The sequence below is a fragment of the Mastomys coucha genome, unplaced genomic scaffold (genome assembly GCF_008632895.1).
Source record: "Mastomys coucha isolate ucsf_1 unplaced genomic scaffold, UCSF_Mcou_1 pScaffold7, whole genome shotgun sequence".
In the NCBI taxonomy this organism is placed as follows: domain Eukaryota; kingdom Metazoa; phylum Chordata; class Mammalia; order Rodentia; family Muridae; genus Mastomys; species Mastomys coucha.
In genome coordinates, this window is record NW_022196913.1 from 60,883,985 (window position 1) to 60,889,708 (window position 5,724).

Sequence of the window (5,724 nt, forward strand, 5' to 3'; positions counted from 1 at the left end):
AAGAAAATATCTAAAATAAAAAAAAAATGAAAAAAAAAAAAAGAAGAAGCAGGATTATCTGGTTCAAGGTCTTGACCTATGTTCAGCCACCTTTCACTTCTTTCTTGCTTCATAGAAGCAGCTGGGTCTGTCTTCGATGCTGGGGCTGGGCTGGGGTACAGAACCCTTGGCCCCAGACTGTGTGGGAGGTCACTGTTCCCTGCTGTGGCGATAGGTGACCTTCTTCAGGGAAGGGCTGTGACTTGGTCCCGTTGCTGAGTTTGGAGTTGGTCTCTGTTCTGGCTTTCCTAGCGAGAACTGAGGGGTCCAGGTTTCGCTTTTCACTGAGACGGTCTGCCTGAGTCATTGTTCTATTGCTGTGAAGAGACACTGTAACTGTGGCTACTCTTACAGAAGAAAGCATTTAACTGGGGCTGGCTTCCAGGTTTAGAGGTTTAGTCTATTATCATCATGGTGGGAAACACAGGGATGTGCAGGCAGATGCGATAGCTGAGACTCGTACATCTGAGTCTGAGGGCGGCAGGAAGAGAGAGCCACTGGGCCTGGCCTGGGCTTTTTGAAAACTCAAAGCCCCTTCCACTTCCTCCAACAAGGCCATACTTTCTAACCCTTTCAAATAGTACCACTGCCCAAGCATTCTAATATATGAACCCACGGGGGTCATTCTTATTCAAATGACCACAGAAGCCTTCTCATCTTTGGTCTCAAGCTCTGTGTATCAAACATGGAAGGTAGGGGTGGGAGGAAGGGGGTGGGGAAAGCCAGGTGTTTAAGTTTAGTCCTATCTTCCCCAGGCTGGAGGCATTAGCTGGTTGTGTGACATTTAGACCCTTTCCTATCTAATCTTGTCCCCTGTTCACACAGTGAGAGAGGGTCTGAGTGGTCCAGAGAGCTAACGCAGGGCAGGTGGAGGAGGCCTTGTCTGGGATCCTGAAGACTGTGGGCTGTCTGGGCTTCTGGTCCCCATGTCATTGCAGAACACAGCATGACCTGGGTACCAGGAGATCCTAGTTGCTAATGCTGGTTGATTCTGTAGTATTTATTCAATTTTCCATCCTTCCATCCAACTGCCCATTTGTTCTTTAGCCAGGGTGAATGATGTCTTACCCCCCCACCCCCCATTCTTAAATCCCTTAGAAAATGTCCCATGTGCTTAGGATGAACCACCCCTATGTTCATCTGTTTCAACTGTGTCCAAGGAGCACCTCGACCTCTCCTGCTTTATCTTCTGCATTTCTGTTCACCAACACTGACCTCCATGATGTCTTTGCTTCTTCTCAGAGCCTTGTACTTGCTCATCCTCCTACTCAGACTGCCATGTACATCGGCTCCTTTTACCCTCTGGCTCCCAGTGATCTAGGACAATGGCATCCTACTGGCTACACAGTCAGTCACTCTGGTATATGACCTTTCTACTAGCTGTTAGCACTTTCCACACTTATCCCTCCATCTGCTTCCCATCTCCCTCTCCAGTGACAATTCCATAGGACACAGCCCCTTGCTTAACTTATTGTCCTAGTTTGTTTCTCTGCTGCTGCGATAAACCCCAAACAAAAGTAACTTGAGGTGGGGGCAGGGTTAATTTCATCTTACAACTCCCAGGTCACAACCCATCACCCATGGAAGTCAGAGTAGGAACTCAAGGGAGGCCAGAACGGAAGAGAGGCTGTGGAGGAAGTCTGTTTATTGACTTGCTCCCCCTGGCTAGCTCACCCAGCTTTCTTACTTCGGCCAGGGCTGCCTGCCCAGGGATGGTACCACCCATAGTGGGCTGAGCCCTCTACATCAAATATATTTTTTCCCTTTTTTAGTTTCTTAAGGTAGAGTCTATCTATGAAAGCCCTAGGCTGTCCTGGAACTCACTCTTTAGAACGCAGAGATCTACCTGCCTCTGCCTCGCAAGTGGTGGGATTAAAGGTGTGCACCACCACTATCTAGTTCAATGTCAATCAAGAAAATCGCCTACAGACTTCCCTGAAGGTCAATCTGATAGAGGCAATTCATTAAATGCTGTTCCTTCTAAAGGCATCTATCCTGTATTTACAAAGCAACAAGACACAAAACAAAACACCCCAAAGTAACCAAGCACACCTCACCTATTAAGTCATCTCTAGCACATCTGCAACAGTGTTTCCACTTAAGGACGGCTCAGATTTAGGCACCGATTTGCATGTATTTTAAATACTAAAGACGCAGCCTTTTGTTGTATATCCCAGCCTTCTGGGTTCCCAGGAAACCCTGGCTGAAGATGGCAGCAGGATCCTGTGTGCTGGTTTCCATTCTCCAAGGGCAAAGCTTCTGAGTTGGCTGTGCCCAGACCATATGGACATTTCAACAAGTGCTGCTGAGCCCTGGCACTGGGGAAGCTGAGGGCTGGGTGGGAGAGGTGTTTATCTCCTCACGTTTCTGGCAGCCTTCCTGGGAGGCAGAGCTCAAGTGTGGCAAGCCACCAGTGTGGTCCCCATGCTGCTCCCCTAGACATTTATAGAGCACTCCCTAAGGTGGGCCACATACAGACAGCAGGAGGAAGGGATTGCTAAGTAAACGGGGGACCTCCTGTAGCTGGGATGGAAGGAGAGAAAGTTGAAGGGACATACTGAAGCAGTGGGGCTTTTGGAAGAAGAGAGTGAGCTAGGCTTAGAGAACCTTGAGGTAAGCTCCCAGCAAACGCAGGCTCTGAGGGCAGGGATGGGTTGCCATGCCGTTCTCCAGAAGACAGTGTGTCTACTTTGAAGTGAGGCATAAACAATGTTGGCCACTCGTACACATCGCAAACAATAACGGATTACCATTGAGCACTTCGCTGGTGCAAGGTGCATGAGAAACATCACTTAGCCCTCACATTCATGCCACAGGGCGGGAAGTTCCCATTCCTCACTGTTCCGAGAGGTGGGGCCAATTGTCAAGCCAGAGAGGCTAAGCTCTTCTCTCAAGTATTCTGCCTCTAAATATACGAGGAAACACGTGAGACACCACTTTACAGGACAGAGGGAAATTTGTAGTTGTGCTTTAGGCTATTAGGAGGAACATTCATTCAGAGAGAGCATTGTGAACGCCTTATAAATGAAGTCATCTTTAGGGCCACATCCCAACCTCTGGAGTTTCTTTCTCAGAACAGTCTCCCAATGAAGGCTTGCGGTCTTGGCTGAGAGAGGTGGAAAGGAGCGCCACCTGTTGGTTAAATAGAGTATGATTGTTGCTTTAGGAAAGAATGGGACACCCAATTGCAGGGGTCTTCCGGATGATGGATGGATGGATGATGGATGGATGGCTTTGCCTGGCTTGGTGGTTAAGGTGATTTGGGAGTCTGGGCTACATCCTACTGCCCTCTCTGGAAGTCAAGTGTGGAAGAAGTGAGGAGTGTGAGTTGACTTGAACTTGAAAAAGAAAGCGGTATTTTTTTTTTTCCTTAACGGAAATGGCGTAGGTTCAAGCTATTCGCTACAGTGGCATGTAGGAAGAAGGAGCGGCCATGGGGGGCGGAATGGTGGACCGGAGCGTGCTCATCCACAGAAGGGGAAGCCTGTGGTCACGACAAAACAAAGGGCGTGTTGTTGAGCTTCGGATACAGAAAGGTCTCTGAAGGATCTGGAGAGGCAAAGCTGTAGATCATTCTACACAGCATGCCACATTGTATCAGAAGGAGAAAGGCTATAACCTGGGTACCACGCTTGCTTGTCTGTGCCCCAGGGAGCTGAGATATGCATAAGAAACAGATGTTAGGGTGAGGAAGAGGGCAGGGACAGGTGGGAGGGAGCAGTTTATCTCACAGCGCGGTTGTAGTATCTCAGGGTTATTTATGTCTCCCCCCACACTCCGTTTTTTTTTTTTTTTTTTTTTTTTTTTTTTTTTTTTTTGGTTTTTCGAGACAGGGTTTCTCTCTGTAGCCTCGGCTGTCCTGGTACTCACTCTGTAGACCAGGCTGGCCTCGAACTCGGAAATCCGCCTGCCTCCGCCTCCCAAGTGCTAGGATTAAAGGCGTGCGCCACCACCGCCCGGCCACACTCCGTTTTTAAATTTTACGGTAAAGCGGCCTTTCTTTTTAAGTCTTTTGACTCTGGGATTGAATCTTAAGTTTTTTATTTTTATTTTTAAAATTAAGTGTATATATCTCATATTCAGCTTTGTGGGTTTTTCTTTTTTCTTTTTTCTTTTTTTTAATTTATGAATATCTCATTGTCTGTGTGCCACATGTGTGCAGTGCCCATGGGGACCAGAAGAGGGCATTAATCCTTTGGAACTGGAGTTACAGATGATTGTGAGCCGCCAAGTGAACATGGATCCTCTGGAGCAGCCAGTGCTCTTAACCTCTGAGCCATCTCTCCAGCCCCTCAATTTGGTGTTTTCTAAAGAGGAAAACAATACAAAAGAAAATGGAATTGTCATCCCTTTTTAGCTCAGCTCTGGCTTTTCCTCCCGTGGGTCAGGAGGGGCGGAGAAACTTTGGAGGGTCATGCATGGCTCAGAGACGGAACGTTTTTTGGTAAGGACAGGATGCCCTGTAAACCTGGCGTGTTGAAGGTAATCTATTTATTTTGCTGACAGAATTGGCACATCTGTGTTCTGCAGTCCCTAGAGTCTGAGATACACAGTAGAATTCTATTCCTAAGCATTTGCGCTTCATCTCAGCTCACAATGTGTATCCACATCGGGAGAAGAACAGGGGCATTTTCTTCCCTGTACCACTAGGGTCATCTTCCTCAGTCTTGACTGTGTGATTCTAACTTAGTGGTCATACCCTGCTCTTGCTCCCATGGCCACTGAATTATCCTGTTTGATTTTCTTTTCTTTTTCTTTTTTTTAATTGATTTATTTTATGTACATGAGTAAACTGTCATTTTCTTCAAACACACCAGAAGAGGGCATCAGATCCCATTACAGATGGTTTGTGAGCTAGCATGTGGTTGCTAGGACTTGAACTCATGACCTCTGGAAGAGCAAGCAGTCAGTGCCGTTGATCACTGAACCATCTTTCTAGCCTCCTGTTTGGCTTTCTTTAAGTTTGCTCATACTTTTATGTATTTTCCTGAGCTGTGCTTGCTCATGCATACATCTGGCTCTCCAGCCAAAGCAGCTTCCCCACTTGTCACATTTCTTGATTTCCATGGAGTAAATTCTCTCGTTGTGGCTCACAAGATGTTATAATTGGCACTCAGACACTGGAAGGGCTCACGTCCGAATGACTTTTTTTTTCTTTATTGACCTGTCTGAGGAATATTGCTTTTCCTCCCAGGATCCTGTTCCCCCACACTCATAGACAGTTCTGTCTATTACCCACACGACGGGACCCTCTGTCCAGGTCTCAATAGTTAAGCCTCCCTCTCAGTTTAGAGGGTGAATACTTTCCTATGGGATGAGGTCACCCACTGGTTGATTTGCTCTCTTGGCTAGGAGTCATCTGCCTGTTGATATTGTAACTTTACAATGACTATTCATATATTATGTTGTATGATGTGTGTATCATGGTAGAGGTAGGATTTCTGGGTCAGATGATATATGTAAACACTTTTGACTAAGTGTGGCCATCTGTAGCGTTTCTACCAGCTTGCCACCAAGGGTGAGTGAAAGGCCTTTGCCGCACCCTCCCAATACTTCCTAGATGTTTACTATCTAAAACTATCGGAATAAGTGAACTCTGACCAAAGCACCTGCCATCTCCGCACTGGGGACATATACTCATCCCCACACTGGAGACATCATAATTTGTGTGGCAGGGGAGATAAA